This window comes from Eurosta solidaginis, chromosome 4, assembly GCF_040869045.1.
Source record: "Eurosta solidaginis isolate ZX-2024a chromosome 4, ASM4086904v1, whole genome shotgun sequence".
NCBI classification, from domain to species: Eukaryota; Metazoa; Arthropoda; class Insecta; order Diptera; family Tephritidae; genus Eurosta; species Eurosta solidaginis.
In genome coordinates, this window is record NC_090322.1 from 7,190,006 (window position 1) to 7,215,023 (window position 25,018).

The window sequence follows — 25,018 nt, forward strand, 5'->3', positions numbered from 1 at the left end:
TTGGGTCGTTTCGTTGTGAACTTGTTCAATTGACCGGGTCTCTCAACTAAACAAGTGAACTAGATCTTCGATTTCGGTTATATTTGTTCTTTTAGTTCGTTTGTTCTTTTAGTTCGTGTTATCTAATGTTATTCTTTCTCTCTTCTCGTTCGCAAACATTGTAAATTCATACATACATACGCAGAAATTCACAGTGAGCACGAATGTCGATGATGCCACTTATACTAAAGATATGTGTGGTCATCTTTGTGTGTGGCACTGCTACAACAATATATGTATGGACTATTTATGAAAACATCTTTTGTAAGAAACTAATTATTACATTTATTAAACTTGAAAAGTTCATATTTACAATTTGTGTCTGTACTCTTTCAATTTCCTGCATCTTCCGAAATTTGTACCTTTTTTTGAAGTTAATTATACATATATATATTAACTTATTTATTCATAACACATTTAAATATACCTACACAAAGCTCGCGGGTGCGAGCAGCAGTGAACAAATTTGCTTGAAAAAAAAAAAAAAGGAACAGATGAACGAAAAGAACAACTTGTTCGTTCATCAGAAAAAGAACGAAAGAACCGAATCTCTGAAATGAACGAAAAAGCACAACTCTAGCGTTCGCTATTCAACTGACACTTTGATTTGGGTGCAGCTTTTCTCTATGCTGATGGACATGGTTCTAAGTAGGCGCTACTGTTGTGTGTGTGTGTATGTATGAATATGTAAGCATGTAGTACACCGCAAAGCGTTAGTGTAGCGTAGATTGATTTATTTCCTTACACTTTGGCTACACGTAACATTCTCTAAATGACACCTAGTTAGGTGAGAGTTGACATGTGTCTTATTTGATTATTAATTTAAAATGAAGCCCACATAAATTGTGTGTTGTAAACGATTTTTCCCACTATAATTTTATTTTGTTGTTAGAACTTTAAAATGTATGTGTTTTATGGCTCGGTTTAACTGTGAATACTTCCTACAAAGCGTATTATTGCTTTTAATATTTGGCAAAAAATAACTTTTGTTTGGAATTGTTTTATGCTCATGCTGTGTTTTTGGGTTTTGCTGAAATATTTTTATTAAAATTTCCAAATAATCATTCAGCTGTCATCCATGAAAGTTTTACTTAAAATCTCGCAAAAGTTTAAAGCTGTCGTATATTTAGAGAAATGGCTGTAGTAAAGGTCAGCGATAACCGTGTTACCAGCTGAATAAAATTTGGCTGAAAAACGGAAGGTAAGAGCGTACAATTATAGTATGACTGCAGGGTTAAATCACTAAGACTTCGATTGAATGCCCAGCGTTACTGAGTGATTTTCTTTTCTTCAGGGAAATGTTATCTACTCCATGGAATCCATGACCAAACAGAAGTTCTTTGATTAGTTTGGAACTCTCTGTATTCAAAAAAATCAACAACTCTTTGAAATCAGAATCAACGCTAACAGATCTTCTTCTGTCTGATTTCTCTTGATTTTGAATAATAAGGCTGAGAGCAGTAATTAATCTCTCAAAATTATTACTCCAACAGAAAAAGAAATCATTTGGCAAGTTCTTACTTACTTACTTAATTGGCGCTTAACCGTCTAAACGGTTATGGCCGCCCAACAAGGCGCGCCAGTCGCTCCTTCGCTCCGCCAACCGGCGCCAATTGGTCACACCAAGGCAGTTTAAATCGTTTTCCACCTGGTCCTTCCAACGGAGTGGGGGCCGCCCTCTACCTCTGCTTCCATAGGCGGGTTCCGATAGAAACACTTTCTTGGCCGGAGCATCATCTTTCATTCGCATAACATGGCCTAGCCAGCGCAGCCGCTGCGTTTTAATTCGCTGGACTATGTTGATGTCTGCGTATAGCTCGTACAGCTCATCATTAAATCTTCTTCGGTACTCGCCATCGCCAACGCGTAGAGGTCCATAAATCTTTCGAAGAACTTTTCTCTCGAACACTCCCAAAGCCGCTTCATCTGCTGTTGTCATGGTCCATGCTTCTGCCCCATATAGCAGGACGGGTACGATAAGTGACTTGTAGAGTATGATTTTCGTTCGCCGAGAGAGGACTTTACTTTTCAATTGCCTACCTAGTCCAAAGTAGCATTTATTGGCAAGATTGATTCTTCGCTGGATTTCAGTGCTGATGTTGTTGCTAATGTTGATGCTGGTTCCCAAATAAACGAAGTATTTTACTATTTCGAAATTATGGCTGCCAACAGTAGCGTGGTTGCCAAGGCGCATATGCGCTGACTCTTTGCTCGATGACAGCAGGTACTTCGTTTTGTCCTCATTCACCATCAAACCCATCTTTACCGCTTCTTTTTCCAGCTTGGAGTAAGCAGAACTAACAGCGCGGGTGTTTAGGCCGATGATATCAATGTCATCAGCATATGCCAGTAATTGCACGCTTTTATAGTATATTGTTCCAGTGCAGTTAAGTTCTGCAGCTAGTATATTTTTCTCCAGCATCAAATTAAAGAAATCGCACGATAGGGGGTCACCCTGTCTGAAACCTCGTTTAGTTTCGAACGGCTCGGAGAGGTCCTTCCCAATTCTGACTGAGCTGATGGTGTTGCTCAACGTCATTTTGCACAGCCGTATAAGTTTTGCGGGGAAACCAAATTCAGACATAGCGGCATATAGGCAGCTCCTTTTCGTGCTGTCGAAGGCGGCTTTAAAGTCGACGAAGAGGTGATGTGTGTCGATTCTCTTTTCACCGGTTTTTTCCAAGATTTGGCGCATTGTGAAAATCTGGTCGATGGTAGATTTACCAGGTCTGAAGCCGCACTGATAAGGTCCAATCAGCCGGTTCACGGTGGGCTTCAATCTTTCGCACAATACACTTGAAAGGACCTTATATGCGATATTAAGAAGGCTGATTCCACGATAGTTGGTGCATTTTGCAGTATCCCCCTTCTTGTGGACTGGGCAAAGAACACTTAGATTCCAACCGTCGGGAATGCTTTCGTCCGCCCATATTTTGCTAAGAAGCTGCTGCATGCGCCTTACCAACTCCTCGCCGCCGAACTTGAATAGCTCCGCAGGCAATCCATCAGCGCCCACGGCCTTGTTGTTTTTCAATCTGGTTATTGCTATTCTAACTTCGTCATAATCGGGCGGGGGGACATATATTCCATCATCATCGATTGCGGGATCGGGTTCTTCATCTCTGCGCGGTGAATTGCTGCCTCCATTTAGGAGAGCAGAGAAGTGTTCCCTCCATAATCTAAGCACTCTCTGGACATCAGTTACAAGGTCGCCGTTTTCATTCCTACAGGAGTTTGCCCCGGTCTTAAAACCTTCCGTCTGTCGCCGTATTTTTTGGTAGAATTTACGGGCGTTATTCCTGGTGCCTAGCAGCTCAAGCTCCTCGCACTCACGCCTTTCTGCTTCTGCTTTTTTCTTCCTGAAAAGGCGTCTCGCTTCCCTTTTCAACTCACGATAGCGTTCACACACTCCTCTTGTCGCGCTCGCTTTTAACGTAGCCCTGTAGGCAGCGTCTTTTCTTTCGGTTGCAACGCGGCATTCTTCATCATACCAGTTGTTTTTTCGTGGCCGCCGGTAACCAATTTTTTCCTCGGCGGCAGTATGAAGTGCTTTGGAGATATGCTCCCACTGCTCCTGTATTCCTTCAGGATGAGTTGTGCCCTCAGAGAGCAGGTGTGAGAGTCGAGTTGCGAAATCATTGGCAGTCTGTTGTGATTGAAGCTTTTCGACGTCTAGCTTTCCTTGTGTTTTTTGTTCCTTGTTTTTAGCCGCGTTGAGGCGGGTGCATATTTTGGCTGCAACGAGATAATGGTCCGAATCGATGTTAGGTCCTCGGATCGTTCGCACATCTAAAACACTGGAGGCATGCCGTCCGTCTATCACAACGTGATCGATCTGATTGCGAGTATTTCGATCAGGAGACAGCCATGTAGCTTGATGTATCTTTTTATGCATGAACCTCGTGCTTGATATGACCATGTTTCGAGCACCGGCAAAGTCAATCAGCCTCAGTCCGTTAGGAGAAGTTTCATTGTGTAGGCTGAACTTTCCGACTGTAGGGCCAAAAACACCTTCTTTGCCCACCCTGGCGTTAAAGTCACCAAGCACGACTTTTATATCATGACGGGGGCAGCGCTCGTATGTGCGTTCTAATTGTTCATAAAAAGTGTCTTTCACCTCATCGTCTTTCTCCTCTGTCGGCGCATGGGCGCAGATGAATGATATATTAAAAAATTTTGCTTTTATTCGAATAGCGGCGAGACGCTCGTCCACAGGCGTGAACGCCAGCACTTGGCGACAAAGTCTCTCTCCCACCACGAATCCGACGCCGAAACTGCGCTTATTCGCATGGCCACTCCAATATATGTCACAATTTTTGATCTTCTTTCTTCCTTGCTTCGTCCAACGCATTTCTTGGATGGCGGTGATGTCAGATTTTGCTTTGACGAGGACATCAACCAGCCGGGCATCTGCACCAATCCCATTCAGGGAGCGGACGTTCCAGGTGCATGCCCTCAATTCATTGTCCTTCAAACGTTTGCCATGGTCGTCATCAATAGAGAGTGTATTTATCCGAGGCTTGTTGTTATATTTCATTGGAGTATGGTTTTACGTGGCGGGTCCCAAGCCCAGCGCACAACCCGCTCAGCGGGGGTGAAAATATTACTTGGCACGTTTATATAGCGAGCCGCTTGCTCCAAGACAGACGCCCGCTTGCAGCCGCACCTAGAGGTGTACAGACGCTGCCGATGAAATCTCCCCCGGCTAGCCCTTAAACCGATTATGTCAGAGTGGCCTAGCCAGGTTGTCGCCTTCTCACATTAGCTCACCGCTAAACGGGTGTTTAGCGGCTACCCAGAGGATACTTGGCCGCAAGCGACCGGCAGTAGTGAGCTGCTTGAACCGCATGCAAAAGAATCGCTCTGGCTATTCCCAGGTGAATGGCGGTCAGAAGCTTTCCCCACTTTCGTGGACTTCTACACACGGCCCCACCCTCTGGCAAGTTCAGTTGTGATATTATTGCGAAAACCATTTCACAAAGTTTTAACCCTTCTCGTTATTCAGCCAAAATTTCCTATCACAAATATCCTGCATTGGTCGTTTTTTGGCAGAATGTTTTACTGTAATTAAGTTAGAGAGGAACAAGGCGGCCAAGGGAAGCTCTTTTAGCATCTGTAACTTAGTTTGTCCGAGAAGAAGTAGTTTCTAGAGTACCTTTTCTATGAACTATTAGTAATATTACCTAATTTTTGTCAGTGTAACTTATTCTTCTTGTCTAATTATTTTCTGGAGCGAACGAATCAATTTCAGTCCACTATTGTAGCCAGGTACTGCGCTAGTAATTCTAGCGCCCCTGAATATGCTAAAATGAGTAACGAAGCATCGGGATATAACAGTGGACTAAACTCGTTTTCTTTGTATTAGAAAAGGATTAGAAAATAAGCTCATACAACTTTATGATATGCACAATGTTGTACAGGCAGCCCTATGCGGAAGTTTAAGTAACCATAAAAATGTTATTTTCTTGAAGAACTGTGGGCGGTTCAGAAGTGGTATACGTAGGTGTCTGTCAAATCGGGTTGGAGTCAAATCCGGTCATAAGTCACGGTGAAGGTGTAATTTACTTAGTGCAGACACAATTTCAAAGTATGTTTTGTGGCTGGTAAGTAACATTCCATTGTTTTCTCTGTATTTTTCCATTTTAAGGTTAAATTACTTTCCTTTTCAATCCACAGGTGACCTCGATAAACATGAAAACTTAAGTTGGTAAAAATCACGACGGTTAGGAGGCTGAAGTAGCTTTCAGAAGTGGAATATCAGAAACAAAACTTTTTTCTAGCATAAATATTTCATTAATCGCTACATGTGATTATAACAATAACAACTGCTGCAGCTTTTTTATTTTCCCTACAACCTACAAATTTTATACCGATTCCAAACGCCATCCGCAAAATAAATTAATTTTTGCAGAGAAGCTTTTGATGGCAGAAATACAAGAGAAGGTCTTATCAAACAGCTACCAGGGAGCGATCAAGTTTTATAAAACATTCCTTCAAATACTTTGATGAAAAGGCTGCCCGCATATTTTCAGAGGAGTTTCGGCTGGTTAGGCCAGGGCATTACTTCTATACTACAGCGCCTAGACAGGATTAAGGAAAATGATGAACGTTTTTGAAAAAGAGTTTGTGGCAGTTTGTGACTCTACGAGTGCATAGAAAATCAAGGAATTTTTTCGTCCAAACCTTTATTTGTTGTTTAGCTTCTTGCTCGTGATATTGGTAAACCATTGAGAAGTGGAATATCAAGCAAACCGATATGAACGCGTTTCTGGTTCAGAATTTCAAAGTCATTGTTCACTGGGAGTTCAATTTTTAATCGCTTGAATCCGAAGGTACTGCCAGGAAATCAAACCCGAGAGTTTTTAGCAATACTTGTATACTTCCGATAACCCAGACTAAACTTAGAGAGAGTTTCTCGTCAAAGGACTCTGTTCTAGAATGCAGAAATAAAGTATCGATCACATCTTGGATTTGTTTCTGGTTATGAAATAATGTTTACTTTGTGGCTTATTTTGTATATAAATTCTTTACATCAAGATACTTGTTCCGAGCATATACGTATGTACATACATATATACATTGAAAAGAAGTTCTGCAAAACAAGCCTTCTCCCTCAACGATATTTCCATATCCAACAAACCTCAAAACTTCCAATTAGTCTGGCAACACTACGAGCAAGTTAGCGCATATCAGCGAGACATTTTGCATGTGGTCAAGCGCGCTGTGAATGGTCAAAAAGTTGTAGATAGTATGGCCATTATGCCATTTGAACTTCCAGCTGAGACTGCGACACTGGCTGACTCCAAGGCATTCAACAACTTTCGTTTATTTCTGGCTTAGCTAAGCTTAGAGTTGAACTACTTACAGCTGCATGGCTACTATACAGTGCGGAGTCCTCTAAACAAGCCAGCCACCACAAGGCAACATCACCACTTTGCACACTACTACTTAGATGTTGAGTGCCTTTAATGTTGCCACAAATTTCAAGCAACAATTATTTGTGAGTCAACAACAGCATTGAAAACTTTTTGAAGTTGTATGTTTTATATTTCGCTTTTGGGTTGCTTTTAATGTATAAACACACATACATACAATGGTTGTATTACACATTGCTTTTAGTACAAATTTGTGGCTGGCACGACAAGCCTTGTTTGAGGTTGCTGTAGGTGGTGGAAGTGGCGTGGGTGTGAATGTTGCACACCAAAAAAGTTAGCAAGTTTCAAAATGCCATTTTAAATACTTTATAATTCATTGGTGTGCCACCAAATACTTCGTTACATACTTACTACTTTTTGAATGCAACATTGCGTTTAAGTTCAAGTGCTGTTTATTGGGCGTTGTACTATTTTGGTGCTGTCGCACTTATTGCTTTGCTGCTCGCATGCCTCACTTGCTGCGCTGTCAAAGCTTTCTTTTTGTGCACTCACACAAGCATAGACAACAACTACTTGTGACCGAAAGAGAGCAACGAGAAAAAAAGATTCTTATCAGTGTGTTCAAATTTGGAGTCTTGGCGAATTTGGCACACAAAACTTTCGAGGCGCAATAAATTGATGTTCACGCTATTGTCGGTGCAAGTGATGCTAGTTTTTAGTTTCCGAGGCAGTTGTAGGTCAATAAAAGGCACTAAAATTCAATTGGCAGTAAGGTCATTACAGGCGCCTAGGCAGACAAGCTGAGGCGGCTGAGGTGTGGTGCGGATGTTGTTGGCGCTGTGAGTACTATTCTGGGTAAAATTATTTGTAAACTTTATACCTAGCTGTAACAGGGCACACTGCGAACTCCTTTCAGAAGAAGGCATATAGCGTCACATACACCGTAATAGTTCTCGTATCAACTTATCTAATATATTTGAGTATGCAGTCTCATCTAAGCTCCGATAATTATAGAGAAAAATCGCGGCCTCCCGCAGTACGAAAAACTAGGAGAGAAGCTGCTGGTCGCAGAAAAGCCATTGAGTGATAGCCAAAAGACAAAAAATTCCGATAAAAGCTTTATAGGATGCACTCCGATTGAACTACTCTTAGAGAACTTAGCTTTTGCTAAGATAGAGAGATGATTGGTTTCATGAATGTGTTCAACTAGCCTAGAGCTGTAATTACATTATAGATTGTGAACACCATTCTAGTGGGACCAGGATTTCCATGTATAGAAAAGAGATAAAATATTTCGGACCCGAAACCCTCATCGAATAAAAACAAAAAATTCAAAGCCGGATATAAAAGCATTTTGGTTGGCTGTACAAGTATCCATATCGTCGGTCACTTGCTGTACTAACTCTTTTTAATGGGCGCTTGTAAAATCTTGTTTTATACATGTGGCGAGTTAGCTCATTTTACATTTTTGAGTGCGAATCTAAAAAATTACAGCTTCTTAAGTGGAAGACTAGCTTGTTTCGTGAAATAGTAGCACATTTCAGAGATTATAGCCTGGAAGAAAGTCAGTAATGCAGACATATTTATAGTTTCAGTGTTTGTACGTTTTGTTAACTGGCTGGAATTAAAAATCGGAAGGTGTCCCGAATCTATCGCAATTTAATTTTTCTAATCAAATGCTTCTCGCGGTGGCTGTGAAGGCGGTCAGGCAGGCATTTCTACGGTACTAAGCGCCCAACATTGGGCAACAGTAGTTTTTACGTCTTGTAAACTCGTTCGAATTCTAAAAAGCAAGGAAAAATAAATCGTTCTCTGTTTTATATTTCTAGCCGAGTATTATACTCCCCTTTTTTTCACGGTGTTTGTGAAAGCATTACTGCAGTCGTATCTACGATTTCAGGCGCCCAACATTGGGCATCAGTCGCTCGTTTGTCTTGTCTACTGGCTCGAATTATAAAAAGGAAGGAATATAACAACTTTCTGCACTAGGTATTGCGCACCGAGTGAGTACTTCTATTTTTTGGCTTCTCACGGTGCTTGTAAAGGCAGTCATACAGCCGTATTTATGGTTTTAGGCGCCCAACATTGCGCATCGGTGGTGTGTTTGCCCTGTTAACTGGCACGAGTTATAGAAAGCAACGAATTTTAAACCTTTCTAACTTTGATGATCGAGTGGGGTGCTCCTATTTGTTTTTTTTTTTTTTTGCTGCTTCTTACTGTGGATTTGAAGGCAGTCATGTACTAAGGATCCAAGCGCCCATTGGGCATCAATCGTTTCTTTGTTTTATTAACTGGATTGAATTATAAAAAGTAAGAAATCCCAAATCTTTCTCCATTTCGTGGCCGAACGGATTGGGTATTTCTTTCATTTGGCTCTCACTGTGGCTATTGGTAAAACTACCTACTGGGACGACTCATTTCATTCGCATACCATAGCCAAGCAAATTTTATTCTCTGTACTTTCTTGTTATTGAATCGTAGTCGTTGCGCACTGTCGCGAAGGAGGCGATATCTTCTTCTTTCGTTGCCATGCATCTGCTGTGCATTGGAACTTGCATCTGGGTATATTATATCCATTTTAAACAGAAATTATACTCAAACTTTTTATTGTCATATTTTTCTCTCTAAATTACTTTTTCTTTCCAGTTGCAGTTAAGCGTAATAATTGTGCTACTCAGCGTTGTAAATTGAGCTTCGAAAATAAGGCACTTCATTATAATGATCAGCTTTTTGGTAAGTTTTAAACTGTTTTCCGTAACTTCTTTTTAAAATCTAATAACCCTCTTTTCATTTCAGCTCAGCCTTTCAAAACTAGATTTTGTTACATGTTTTAGCCATTTCCACGCCAATTTTAACAACAACAACCACCTCTGGGTATATAAACTCAAAGCATTCAAACAAACCCAAATTTTACTCTACATACAAACGAATTGGGGCTCTAGACTGCATATCGCAGGCTTGGAGCTAAGCAGCATGCAATGCACTGGCAATAGACAGGATGTGAATGGGATAATGGTAAAAAGTTTTCAATGGAGTTGAAAAGCAACTTCCGTGAATTTGAAAATAAAAATAAATAAAATGAAAACAAGATGTATGCATACAGAACATAAAACCACAAACAAGTACAAAAAAAAAAAAAAAAACAAAGTAGAGCACTACTATCTAAGCAACGCCCTCCTGTTGGAGCAGGCAAGCAAAAAAAGTAGTTTGCAGAAAAAAAAATTATGTAGCACAGTGCGAGCTCTGATAATAAAAAAAAGGTGCCATTGTGGCAATAGTAAACTAGAAATCGAAGCGAAATGCGCTTAGATGGGCGGTTCAACGGAAATGCAGGGCTAGGTGTAACATGGCCAGCGAGAGAATGGACATGGGTGTAAATACAAAAACGAAAAGCTGGAAATACAAAAAGTAGCGACAGTCACATAAAAACAAATAAAAGGAGATAAAAAAAAACAAATACATGGTTACAGAAAAAAAATTTACCAAAATTGGGTAAGAAGCACATAACAAAGTGGAGCGCATAGAAGCAATATTTACTAGCCAATGCACAGACCAAGCCAAGAACCACAGTACTGACCACAGCCGCCAGACATTATGCACATATGACAATTGCAGCACTCTGATTTCCTGCTGGCCAAAAAGTCAACTCGTTGTGCTATATTTCAAATTTTCTAGCCATGTTGTTAAATATTATTATTTGTTATATGTTATACCATATATTGCCTCTATTTATATTGCTTGCTTTATGTGGTTCATTGTAAAAAATGTGGACAGATAACGAGTTTAACTTTTGTTGACATGACCGGTGAAGTGTAAGCAATTTATTATTTATTTTGGAAGGTTGGAAGGGATGAAGTTTTGAAATATGGTTAGTTTGGTTTGAAATGAATTATTCACGTATTTTGAAACGTAGTTGTCGTATTGGCGGAACTTGAGTTAGAATAAGATTTTAAGTATGAGGGAAATGAATACATTTTGGTATTGATATTAGAAAAAAAAATACAAAATTTGCACACGACGGTTGTTACTAGTGAAAAGTTAAAATTAAATAAAAGAATATTTTACGGAAGTCTGATAATGATTGAATTTATTGAAGATATTCTTTCTCTTTTATACATAATTTCTTAACCTACACATACATAATTATTCTAAACCTAACAAACTAAAAATATGTACATTTGTAATAATGGTATGCAAAGTCAGCAGATTGCTTCATTGATCTATTTATGGAAACAATGTAAAATGGTTGTGTGTGAATATTTAGGTGATTCACATTGACAAAGGCAACAATGTAAAATAGTTGTGTGTGAATATTTTGGTGATTCACATTGACAAACTAACACTGACTAGCATTCCGATCGGCACGTGCATTGACCGGCGTGACTAACTGAGCGAAACTATGAAGGTGTGAAATGACATGGGTCGAAACCCATTCGGCATTCAATTGATTTTGACTTTCCGCTGTGTCGGGTCAATATAATTTATGTAGAACAATATTGTAATATGGCTGCAATATGACTGCGTGTGGCAGGTTCATAAAAAATGCATTGGCATAGAAGTTCATAATGCATAATGCCGCAAATGTATTGCATAGATGGGCATAACGCATAATGCTACACTAGTACACTTTTCTGAATTTCACTTTTTCGTTTGATGAGTTTTAAACTGGTGTTCATCTATGTACATTCAACCTGGTGTTGAAGCAAATGCCTCTATTCACTCATTCATTTGAGTGCCCCGCTGCACGCTTTGTTATTTGTTTCTTATCGTTGCCATTTTTGTTGCTTTTATCTTCATACACCATTTGATAAATATATACTCTATGTTTTTAAAACCAAACTGTGGGGAATATTTTTAGGCTCGTCCAACAGAACTTGATCAGTTATATTGGGTTTATATCAATGCATCATTGGCAATTAAATGAATACATTTTTGTTCAAATTTCAAAATAAAAATATTTCGTCGAAAATATAAACTATTTGCCCAGTATCTAGATTGATTAGACATTCTAAACTGTCAATGGATTCAGGCCGTCCACAATAATTTGGTTGACTAGTGCGCTGTGAATTTAAATAACATATTGAAAGAGTTATTAATACCTGCTTTGGAATATACTTCAGTCCCTGAGCCCTGCCCAATTTCTGCGTCTGAAGCTTTTACACCTACTTACATTACAAAGTCGAAGGAAAATGCTTGGTATTTTATTCGTTTAGTGAGATTATGCCCACCATTCTCTTTAGGCCGTCTAGACATTTTCAATCTCTTTAGTTTTGAAACTTCTCTCACCGAATGACGACACCAATTCTACAAACTCTTTAACGGCGTATGGCTTTAGAAAAGACGTACTGGAAGTGGGCTGTGGTAAACATTAGTACAATTTGTTAAGGATGAATTAGAAGCCACTATGAGTACTTAAGTGATCTCGGCTGAGCATGTGACTAGTATATCCTAATTGGATCAAAGTTCGGCCGGTGTTTGTACTGCTTTAAATCATTGCCAAACACCTCAAGACCAAGATAAGAAAATATTACAATTCGGCGTTACAGTATGCAAAATATCTTATGAGAATAACATTTTGAGTTGATGTTCATATTCGAAAGATGTGGCTATATTAAAGTTTGTCATAATTATTATACTAATAAAATATGCCAATAAGTTCCACAATATTTTATTCGTTATCACACTTCTAAGACGGCTAGTTCCGATGCTTAAACCGTGGACCGCCAAGTACTGGGACGAGAAATAAAAAAAAAAAAATAAAAAAAATAAAAAAATGCACACCCTGTATATGGCACAAATGACTTTAATGTTAAGTAAGCCACTCTTTGCACGTCATAACGCTTTTATTAAACAATCCTACCGTAAGCGCAAAAAAATTGCTACAAAGAGGTTAAATCTCCTATGGGCATTTCAACTAAACGAACACAAATACATTCCTCCAGCTTTACATTTCACTTTGAGAATGAAAATCCAAGAAGTCAAAACTTTAGTAAATCAGTTTTTAATTTTTCTCCAGCTTTCCATCATTTCAAAAATTCAAAAACTTTACACACACACACATATGTAAACTCACACACACACTCACTCATACACATTCATAACCTTTCTTCTGAAATTTCATTTGTTTAAAGCAAAGTTATTGCTCAGCTTAAGTTGCGCATAAAGTTTTTGTTTGCAGAAATCTTTCCATTTTCTTTGCGTGTCAGTCTCATTTATCCTCAACTATTCTGGGATTGTGCTACTAGCATAGTTATGTTGAGTCATATATGTATTATATTGGTGATATTCTCTTGTCAGCATTTAAAGTACCGGTACTCTTGAGTGCAGTACCAAGCGACGCCAAGTACCTGTACAGGATCGTTCTAAGGTAGGTAGGCTGGGCGTCGTTTTGATATTATAGTGAATGAGCTCAAAGTATCCGAGATTTCTGTATATTTGGAACTATTTTTCGGGTGCTCTGTGCTGTTTTCCTCATTTTAAGTTTCCCAGAAATGTTGGCTCTGTAAAGAACCCGATCTGCAAAGTATTACGGTTGCACAGTTCTCTGCATCACTAACATTTGTTAGCCTAGTTTATGCTAGTTTTCGTTCAAAAGTATTTTTCATCATTTTTACACTTATGTCGGAAACAATGTTGCTTTCGAGTTTATGCGCCTTTGTAAGGATTGTTGTTGCTGTGCAGATTTGTTGATATGCCAACAACTAAAAGTTTTGTGTTAAATTATTTCATTATTTGTTGTTTGACTTGTAAACACATATCGTACCTAGCACCAGTTTAGAATATACGAGGTATAAAGAACTTTGAGGGGTTCGTTTTTGAATAGTTTGAAGGAGGGAGTGGAACTTTTGGAAAAATTAATTACATCAAGTAAGAACCAAAAATGCGACTGCAAACCGGATGGGGCACAGTCGAGAATTAAGATACTCCCAGGCTATCCATTTCAATGAGCAGTATTTTGTCGGAAATGAATTCGGAATCCTATAGTTCCAGCATCTTCCGGTACTAGCCGGACTAACGTAGGAATGATTTATTTCATCCCTCGAACTTTTGGCTGTATAAAAACAAGGAGTGTTTTTTTTTTGTCGGACAACCATGGAGCTGGATGTCACTGTCCTTCGCAGCACTACCCCGGTAGCCAGAAAATCTGCTTATTAAATTTCTGTACTGAATTAAGGCTATGAATAAAGGTTTATATAGAGTAACTTTTTTCATATCTCAATTCGGGATATAGACCTAAATATTGGCGTCCAACGTGGGACTTTCTAATATGCTTCGTCACAAAAGCCACAATTAGTATGCACTGAGCTCAGAGTAACTCACTTGGCAATTTACTAGAAAGTTTGTGTCATGGTTATGATGAGACATAGGGAAAGTGTGATAGAATTGCAGAAATGACCACCAACATCCTGAAATCATGTTCGAAGTCAATGAGATAATCTTTCCCAATGATATGACGACGTACGCATCTCGAAACATCTGACTTTTGTAGCTTCTGAAATCTGCAAGCATGGTAAAAGTGGCACCCAACGTTGGTGCGTCGTCAGATGCTTTACATTATAGGGAGTACAGCCAGCGTAACTCACCAGGCACTTTGCGAGGCGATTTTAATGTGCGAATGAGGGATTTCAGGCAATAATGCAGGTCAGTGGATTACAGAAATGACCACTGATATTCAGAAGTCATGCACGTATTTTTTTTGGGAATTGCTTCTGGTAAATGTGGTGTCTATTGGTAGGAGTGTTAAGCGTTTAAGACGCAAAGACTCTGTTTGCTATCATTTACGTCTATTTTTGAATCCTTCCAGTGGGTTAGGGGGCTTAGGATAAACACGCGGCAGGTATGCCTGTTGTCGGCGACTAAATTACGCAAAATATTCAAAGGGTTGTATAGCGCAACCCTTCAAGGGGATGCTAGCGCAATTTATAGCTTCTCCAACCAAAGCATCAACCTCACCTACCTGTGGTGAATCTTGTTTCTTAAGCAGCTGAGGCTCTGGCAACCCCAGGTTCCTCAAGATAGTCGGGCTTATACCTTAATGGTGCTTGTTGGCGAGACGGATTTATATCCGGCAATGGACCATCAACATCGATAACACTCTCAAAAACCTTCGGGGAGTGTTTTTATCGCTACCACAACAAGGCGATTTATATTAAGAGTGAATAGAAGTGAAACCTATAAACCAAACAAACCGGGATATACTGATTCATACAACAAAACAGGGACTCATCGCTTTCTTTCATTAGGAGAGGATATACAAAATCATTCAATTCGGGTACTCGGGACTACTCGGAACCAATTTGAATCAATTATGGTTTAGTTTAGGTATCATTTTGGCACAATTCCAGGATCATTTTAAGACTATTTTGGATCACTTACGTATTATTTTCGGAATTATTTCGAGTCTATTGTGGAGCTAATTTGGAGCAATTTCACGATCAGTTCGATATTATTTAAGGTATCATTTCGGGACAGCTTCAGTATCATTTCGAGACTATTTTCAAAACATTTTAGGACAGTTACAAGATCAAATCGGGATTATTTTCGGACTCATTTCGATACTACTTTCAGACCGATTTGAGGATCACTTTGGGATTATTATAGAGACAACTTCTGAATAATTCTGAAACTATTTTGAAACAATTTGGGGGAGTTAGATGATCAATCCAGGAACACTTCGCGATTATTTTCGGAAATATTTCGAAACTATTTCAAAACCGATTTTGAGCAATTTAGGAGTCACACTTCGGCGTTATTTTAGATAACATCCCGGGACAACCTATAACTCATTTCGAGACTATTTTGAGACCAATTTCACTATGCGAAAGCTTCAGGATCATTTTGAGACTATTTCGAAACCATTTCGCAAAAAATACAGGATCATTTCAGTTACTTCGGGAGTATTTTTGGAATTATTACTAGACTTAATTTGAAACCATATGAGGATTATCCTAGGTAAAATTTCGAGCCAAACTTATGGAAAATTTTCGGTACTGTTACGAGACAACTTTTAAGTCTCGAATTTAATCTGGTTAGACGCTTTCATATTATCTTCTAAATATAATTGTTTATTGTTGTTATCTCATTTACTTTAAGCTCTTTATCTTTTAGGTCTTTCATGCCATAATCTCATTTTAGCTTTTGAAAACATAAACATTTTATGAGTTAACATATTAATATTACCACATTCACTTACCCTTTATCAAGTCAGCATTTTGGTGGTCTTTCACAGAATCTGCAATAAAAAGTACAGCAAGGTAAATTAACTCAGTCGTTTCAACTAACATAAAACTAATTAAATTATAACCTACAACAAAAGCTTAGTGATGATAATGAGATCATTAACATGTTTTTGCTCAAAATTTTCGTTGTTTTTGTAATTTTTGCGCTAAAGCATAAACAAGTTGCGATAAAAAAGTGAGTGCATTAAACCGTAATAAAATATTTATGAACTTTCCAAATACGAAACAAATTTATAAAAAAAAATATTTCGTGACAGATAAGAGGAGCACAAATAGGAGAAACAAATTCAAAAACTATAGCAGCTAAACCAGATAATGCAAAAACAATGAGAGCGAAAGTTTTCATTGCATGTTAGCTAGTGGCAGATGCTAAAAAAATTGTTGTTAAATAGACAGCGTTCAGCGCAGAAATATGGAGGCACATAAGCAAAAAAAAACTTATTCAACATTGACAACAACAATATAGCGCAAAACAACAACGCATGACAACAACAATTTCGTGACAATTGTTGTCACAGTAAGCCACTTTCATTCGTTGGCATAAGCGAGACGCCTCATATTGTTTTTGTAGCAGGCTGATATTAGTAGGGTGGTTCAAGATCTTATAGTAAAAACCCAAGTTGAATGTTAAGGCCAAGGGACCCTCCAGTTCTTTTATATTTGATAAAAGAAGTGAGGAGCCAAAATTTCAGGGTCATAGGTCGTTTGGAAGGCAGTGCTCAATGCTATTTAAAATCTGAAAACTGGAATTTTTCTAAAATTTTTGAAAAAAAAAAATGATTAGACATGTTAGGATACAAGAACCTTAATATATATGCAGGTTTTAAATTAGGAACCATCTTTAAAATAAGTACATTTTATTGTGAATATGAATAATCAAAATGAAGTCTTTATATTTTTCCTTTGGAAGTGGTTTGTTGGTTCAGTCGGAACTTGTTTTCGGTTAGCCTCTGCAGCAACAGCTGTTTTTCCTCCTCATCATTTGTTATGAGTTTATTAAAATCTTGAATTAGTTTAGCGCCTGTTTAGACGATGTCATTGACCACTTTGATTTTATTAATTGTATTTCTTGCCTCTTTAAACACGGGCTTCTGTTCCTATTTGATTTTGGAAAAGATGCAATTTATATGCATAGATAAGCTTAGCCATCCATCGAGCGTGATGTATTGGGCCAGGTGCTCTCCAGTACATTTTTTCTATTGGTTGCCCCAATACCAACAGCGTCAGTTCAATAAATTCGAGGTAGTCATCTCGAGGATGATCTTTCTTACTTATATGATGAAGCAAGGACTCGACGGCACTATTTCTTAACTCAGCTCCTCCAGGAGAAAAAATTAATGGTGTGTGGTCTGATCGATCAACTTCATTCCACGATTCCTTCAACCCTTTAAATATGAGAATTTCAGGAGAGCTTGAAGGTCCCAAACATGATTTAAATTTGCTCAAAATTATTTCCATTATGTGATGGTGACACGGCAACCATAGAAGTTCTTCTTTCAGCTGTTTTCAATGAAATTGCATACACCATTCTTCATACCGGTGTTGACGCTTGTTGTGTCAAAGCCCATACCAATGACTTTATCATCGAGATTCCATGTCTTAAGAGTTTTAAGTACTGCATCTCCAGTTTTCGCACCTGTTGCACTAGCTAATTTTGGCACCCCCAGCAGTATCTCATTTTCATCACCATAGGAAACTAGCACTGGTAGTCTGTCTACTTTTTGTGAACCTAAAATGTCAGGCAATGAACAAAAATTGGTTCTTTTATGTCTTCTAAGTTTGACATCATTCTGAATTGCTGCTTCTCGTTTTCTTTTTATCGAACTTCTTGAAAGCAGCAATGCTGCGGGATCATGGCCAAGTGCGGCGGCAATAGGAATGATAAGCCTTACAGCCTTACGATCGGACACTTTATTCCTGTCTAAAGCCCCTGCTACATTCATGTTAAAAAAGCTCTTCTTAGCCCTTGGTTCAGAAACATCTTCGTTCTTGCCACCTAAAACTTTTTCGAAGTTTTTTTGGAAGAAGGCTGATATAATTCATCATCAGTATCATTCTCTGAATTGCTTTTGGCACTTAAACCATCATCTCCCAAATTTTCTCTTCTCTTCTTTTTCAAATCTTTTAGTGATTTTTCTTGCTTTCTAATATACTCTTCGTCTTGAGATGAATTGATCATTTTTCTGCCAGTTCTTTGGTCAATTAAAAAATGTTTATCTTGTCCTATTTTATGCCATTCAGATGGCAGTGTCAAAAAGGTTTTTGATTTTGTCTACAAATGATTGTTCGTTTGTTCTTTGTTTTTTATTCCAATTAAGAAAAAATGAAATCTTAACAAAAATTCGTTTGTTGTAGGAAGTTGGTTCTTCTTTGTTAAAGGTTCTAGGTCCTTAACACCTAAATACTGTCTGCCTGACGCGTCTTAAGCGCACTCATTTTGATTGAAGTATAGTTTAAACCTGAAATCAAAAAGGGGTTGATAATATGTTTAATATCAAATTTATTGAAGACCACACATTTTTTAACTTCCGAATCCTTAAAAAAAACAAATAAAAATTTACAGAATTTATGAAAACTAAACCTTGTTGAGCACTGCTTTCTATATGCTCTACAGAGCTAAAATTTTGCATAGATTAATCTTTCGTTAGATGTAACAAAATTGGAGGGTCCCTTGGTCTCTAAAATAAACTTTGGTTTTTTGGACCACCCTACTGAGTAGGCAGGTCGCTCCGGCTAAATCGCAGGCGTTTGCGACCGTTTAAGCCGCAAACAAATCGTGATTTATGAAATTAAATGGACAAAGCCATAATATTTGTAGCATAGAGTAAACGGCTATAAAAAGCAGAAAAAAGTGCGAAAAACTAAGCTTACAGATATCTGCGAAAGAAACATGAGAAAAGTTTGCTGACATTTTGGCATTAACAAAAATTGTGTGCCAATGACCTCAACGAGATTAACTCAGATGATATTTTCTTACACAGCTTAACTGAGAAACTTGGGTTCCAAAACGGTTCGCTGTATTTAAGAAAACTGCACTAAAGAAAATGTGTAGTGGTAGTTTAAGTGGAAAGTTGTTGTCGAAGTCTGAGCACACAGTCATTCCAAGGTCAAGCAGAGTTCCCACACATGCCCACTGAATAAAAAAAAACACAATATTTATTTACTTAAGGATGAATTCATACTTACACATACGGCTTAATGTGCCAGCTTTACGTACGAGAAGAATTGGGAGCGAGAGGGTGAAGTGACCTGGCTTATCGGCATGTGACAGGTAGAAGTGTTTAGCGCGGTGGTCAGGATCATCACAGCAAACGTGGCGTGGCTGAATGCGTTTGGCACACTTCAAACTTCGTAGGAGTGCGGGTTAAAATCCCACTCCTGGGAGAAAAGGCTTTGAAGAGATTTACAAAGTATAATCGAAACAGCTGTCGCCTTGTCCGTCATGATGTCACGTTTTTTTAAATTTTTCCCAAATTATTAAATAAATTATAAATTAAAAATTGCTTCAAATAAATGTTTTCATACATTTAAAAGCATCAAGGGCAACCCCCGCTTAATTCATACAACCGCTAGAATAGCCTAAGGACTGAGGTGACCCCTGTCGGTGGAAAGAAAAGAGAGTATCGGAACGGCAACAGCTGAAATGCGATGCGAAGGCGGATTGCGTGAAGATTCAAGGTCTTTTTCAGTGCATTTTGTTGTTTCCCCAAACCCATTATCTACCTTTGTCAGCTGAATTCTGTTACAAATATGAATGGATCCTTTACATATTTAGCAGACGATGCTTTGGCGACCCTATGTTCGGGGTGGGAGTCACGATCTACCAGGTTTTGCGAGGTATTATAAATTCGTTTATTCGGCAAGTACCTTAATACCATCAATGTCGATAACACTCACTTAAACCCACCACTTATCTTCATAACATCGCTGCCCTCAATTTTTGCACATTATTGTAAATTTGATTAAAATTTGAATGCCATGCATTAACTCTACCCACTTAGCCTGGAACAAGCCAGCTCCCTGACATATAAATCAATTTTGAGGGAAAACAATAAAGTATAGAGATAAAAAAGCCCTTCTTCTTCTTGTAGCAGTGCTTCGCTTCACGCAATAGGTGCGACTCCTCACAAATTGCTCTCGATAGTTCTAACACAAGTCCGCAGAAACTTGCAGTTTCATAAGTTTGTATCAAAGGGACATGGGTGTTAGAGACGTTGGTTCTACATTGCAGTTGGAAATATTGCTGGTGTCATTTGGAGACACATTACATGCAGAAGTTTAAGAGTTTAACTTATTACAGTATCCAGATCGGGGGCCTGCATTACATAGCACAATTGTGCTCTCGTTGTGTATGCTTTGACTCTTTATGTCCCTGGGAGGCGTCCCTTTCAATCAGATGCCTGTTAGGTGATGTTCTGGTGCCATAGGAAGCCATCCCCTAACAGTTCAAGGCAAAACTTCCCCCATGGTGTACCTTTTATGCTCGGCGAGCATATCGGAGACGCGTAGCACACAATCGGCCAGTTACTTTAAATGTAGTTAATTGCGTTTCTTTGTCCCAAGTGCTGTTAGTGGCTACGTGCTCGCCATTTGTATTTTTGATACATCGTTTTGGATGTCAAATATTTTCGACACTTGTATTGTTCACATCATTAATATGGTCGCCGACGACTTCCAAGTTCCGAGATGCGTAAAAACTGGAACGATTAGGGAGATAGTTGTTAATTTTACAGCATAGCTTATCAGCGGAAGACCTAGATCTGTTGCTATCATTGTGCGAAGAAAGCTTAAGTGCGTTTTGTAACTGACGCATAGATGGCACGCTGAAATCTAAGTTCGTCAAACTTGCTGTCAACAAGCGTCAGTGCTACAACGCATCTATTATTTTAGGCGCGTAATGCACTTGACATTTATTTTGCGCGAATGTCGCTTTGCATTTAAATATGTATTAAACATCGCTTTAAGTTTGTTTTTTTTTTGTATCGAAGTCCAAATAAAAATGGTAATATTTATTACATATTTGATTAAATATCTGCACGTTCGAAGCACGTCGCGAACTTGTCATTAAGTGCTGCATGGCAAAAGCTGCAGCCGATTTACTTTATTCTTCACTTCGTTTTATGGTGCTTCAGCGTCAGACGCCATCAACAAATGCGAGTGGATAAGTGCAGCGACGCTTTCACATTTTTTTCTCTATGCTATGCCATGTCTACTGCGCCGTAATTTAGCATAAGTAAATTAGCAAAGTAGTTATGTAAAAAAAAACGAATGAAGCTACTACGCATGGCTGGTTAGCTGACTGTGCCGTAGCTAGCGTCTGCCTTTAGCCTTGTTAGCTGTGCCAACATTGGCATCATCGTAATAATCGTAGTCAAACTCGTACTCGCATAGGCTTTGCCATCAGCAGCGGTCACCGCCAAATATCATTTGCTGCAGCGAGTTGATTGAACCATGTCTAACCTTGACTTAGCCGCTGCTCAAGTGCGCGTTTAAAGCTGATGACTTTGACTTGGTGTCCGCTGACGGCTGTTCCAGCGTTTGTTGTTTATTTGCACGTTTTTCTACCATTTGAGTGCGTAATTGTGCGCAGCTGTTTTATGGCTTTATTATTACTGTTAATGTGTGCGTTAATAAAATTAAGAAGTGGCATAACATTTTAAGCGATTGCGCTTTTGAACTTGAATTTTATTGTCTCTTTTTTTTGGGAAAGCTTGACGTTATTTGCTGTCTAAAGTGAGCTTCGGAAGTCAGCGCACCCTAGACTGAGTATAAATTACTTTGATTGCACTTTGAAGGTTGTAAAGTGAAGCTGAAATTATATGTAGAAGCTAGACTGTGGAGGTCAGTGAACTGATGTGTAGATGATGAATGGAAGCTGAGCAAAGATTTGCAGGAAAGTCTGTCAAATTTTCAGTTTCACTATCGAGCTCATTCAACTTGATAACTTTCAGTTCATTACTACCGCTTGAAGTGAGACTGTGACGCAAATGAAACGGAGTACTCACTCTTTAGTCAAGATTAAGATAAGGCAGAAGCTTACATCTTTACGGTGTTCTGACGACGTACTACCAACCAACCGACCGAAAAGTGGGCACTTTTTCGGTCACATGGATGTTAAAACTATTCGCCATAGACTATAAGATCCAAGATACTGCACTGAATCAACTATTGTATGATTCCCACCAGTGAGTACTAATAGACAAAGGGATCAGGCTATGAATTCCGCAGAACTTTTGATACCAAAATTTCTGGCAAGGCCGCGTAAATTCAAAAGGTTATACTCTCCTTCACAACATATATTCAAATGTGGATAATCGACTCTGAGTCACACCAATCCTTCATCCAAACTCTTGCGGTCTACCCAAGTGACATTCTAAATAATAGTATTATCTGGCTGGGACAAGCTTGTATGATATGGAGGCTTCAGACACATTGAAGCAGGGGACAAAAGATCTATACAGAATTACTTCAGGGGTTACACGATTGTGGCCCTATCGATGCAAGGTTCTGGTTTAGATTTTGGAGCTCAACTAGCCGGATGGATCTCTCTTTGCTGAAAGCCGATACTGCGGCAACTTGGAGTCTATCAGTTTGACTCCGATTGAATGTCCTACATCGTACAATTTTCCGACTATATAGCCAATCAGTATTTTTGCGTACCCCGTGAACTAAAATATTTTGTTTTTTGCACTAAAGGATCCTACAACAAGTCTCAGATGCTGTACATGATCACTGTTGTTTGACCCCTGCAGGCTTTTTGCCTTCCCTTGTTTATTGCTGTGTGCGTTTTAACAGCAGGCAATAACCGAAGGTTTTGAGGAATGTTGCTGAATAACAGTCCTGAATCCGGTGGCTGGAGTCGAAGCTTCCTAGCTAAGGAGCTTGAGTTCACTGAAGCCCGTACCCTTCGAACCATCCTCACCCAGCGCAGATTTATCGTAGTTTGTCTAGACTAAAATTCCACAGAAGGCCAATATTTTATTCACACTTATGGAGTGCAAGTTTCTATCCGACGATGATATTGCTTTTGAAGAAGACGTGATAAACAGTTAAAAAAAGGTTGTTCAACGAGATAAACAGTTGGTGTATATGGCTCTTGGACTCGTCGAGAGAGGACTTTGGCCGAAGTCATGGGCGGTGTCTAGAGAGTGTTCGAGAGAAAAGTTCATGGGAAGATTTACAGTCCTGTCCGTGATGCCGACGGCGAGTATGATCTTTATGCAGATATAAGATAGTGTAGGGAATAAAAACCCAAGGGTTCGCTGGCTTAGTCTTGTTATTCGAATGGACGAAGACGTTTCGGCCAAGAAAATATTACAGTCGACACCGCAGTTTTGAAGCAGAGGAAGAGGGACACCTCTTTTGAATTGGTAGAGACAGGTGGACGAAGACTTGACCTCCCTTGGTACTCCCAATTGGCGTGAGTTATCGCGAAACAGTGATACCTGGTGTTATTTGTTACGAAACGTCCAAAATCGCTTAGGCGGTTAAGCGTCACTTAACTATGATGATGTAAATGGTTCTTGAGTCTATAATGTTCGACGAGAGGTGGATGTTCGTACTCGGGCACTCACTGCTACACCAATACATTATGATGAATTGGTTAAGAATTGTAGTGCAATATTCAGTAAAGAATAACAAATCACAGTAGAGTCTACATATTGATGGTGCTAATTGTGGGTTCTTCTTTTGAGTTAAGTTGGCGTAAAGTAGTTCACAAATAACTTTGTGTATTTTGTTTGGGACTTTTTTGTAATTTGTTAATATTTGAGTTCTGCGACCTGTTAATTACTTTACTAAATACGCCATGGAAAATGTAAAATTTTGTGCTTTCTTGCTAATTATAGCCACTTAGGAGTTGGCGACAACAAAAGAAACTCGCATGAGTCATGGCACCTACTCATTAACAAATTTATATTCATTAACCTCAATTCAAGCCAATGAACGTTGATGACTCTAATCATGGAGTATTCGCAGCAAGCGCGCAACAGGCTGCAGGAAGAAGGAAGGAGTAGAAAGAGTATAGGCGACACGCAAACGGAAGTCTAAGACAAGAGATAGCTAGATAATTAATCAGCAGCTGGTCCTAGAAATCAAAAGACTTGCGAAATTTTCACGCCCATCTTTTTCTACTTCTCTGCCATACTTATTAATTACTTTAACAATTTTCTTACAGAACACGTCAATTATACGAACATAAGCATCAACGGATGTGGTACCTGTTGTTAGGCGTATCGGAAAATAGTGCAACTGCCCAACGAAGCGCAACCTATTTGTAATTTGTCATAATTTTTCTAAATTGACATACCGACCGAGCAATGAGCCAACTGACCGACTACCTCACTGCTTGACTACTTTGTTAAATTACGGCCTCACACACAAAGGTTTCACGTTAAAAGAGCAGTGAAGCTGCGGTGGAAATAACTGTTGCTAATAACGCACTTTAGTTAAGAGGACGAGAAGTGAAGCGAATCGAAACCAAGTTGGCGCTTAGAAAATCGCGCGCGAGAGGCGATTGACCTCAGCACGTTGAATGTGAGACGTTTGTATGACTGCGAGAGCGTCAGGCTGCAATGGAAAGCAATGAGTAAAGATTAATGACAGCTGCTTTAATTGGCGCTGTAATTGTTATAATACAAGACAAATTTCGTGCAAAATTTTACGAGCAGCGGCGCCAGCAACAATTTTGAAGCTTGAAAAAATCGTATGGGGAGTATTTAGCCTAACAAAAGTGTGGGGTGCAATTTGTGGCAAATATTTTATAATTGTGGGTTTAAGTTGTGCAGTTGGCGTGGTTAGAGACGCAAAATACATTTAATTATAATCTCAAAATGACAGCAACAACACCAACAATAAGAGTCAGCA

The 25,018-nt window shown here is 39.0% G+C and overlaps 1 protein-coding gene across 1 annotated transcript in view; it reads right to left on the reverse strand.

The window, feature by feature from the left end:
- LOC137248921 (uncharacterized) overlaps positions 1–25,018 on the reverse strand; it is a 350,579-nt gene that overhangs the window by 91,690 nt on the left and 233,871 nt on the right. Inside the window, exon 5 of the mRNA XM_067779904.1 lies at positions 16,108–16,146. The gene's annotated coding sequence lies outside the window, so the exon portion shown is untranslated. The remainder of the gene's footprint in view (positions 1–16,107; positions 16,147–25,018) is intronic.